Genomic DNA, 293 nt, shown 5'->3' with positions numbered 1-293 from the left:
AAATTAGACATGTTACATGTATTTCGAGTATTGAGACCTCCTTCTGAATTTAAACGTATCTCGAGTGGTCAGTACTCGATCTCTCATGTAAAACATATCTCGTGTGCACTTAGGATATGTCACGGCATCGCCCAATCACAGAACAGTGTCTCAAACGTTAAAATATACATATTTTTTATCTTATTCCTCGACATTCGAAATGTGTAAGATTACGCATTTAAGTAACTATTTCATATTTTATGTATTTTTGTAATTTATATATTTATTTAATTTAAATAAAAAATCCTTTTTTC

The sequence above is a fragment of the Arachis ipaensis genome, chromosome B05 (assembly GCF_000816755.2).
Source record: "Arachis ipaensis cultivar K30076 chromosome B05, Araip1.1, whole genome shotgun sequence".
NCBI classification, from domain to species: Eukaryota; Viridiplantae; Streptophyta; class Magnoliopsida; order Fabales; family Fabaceae; genus Arachis; species Arachis ipaensis.
This window is presented reverse-complemented; position numbering follows the sequence as displayed.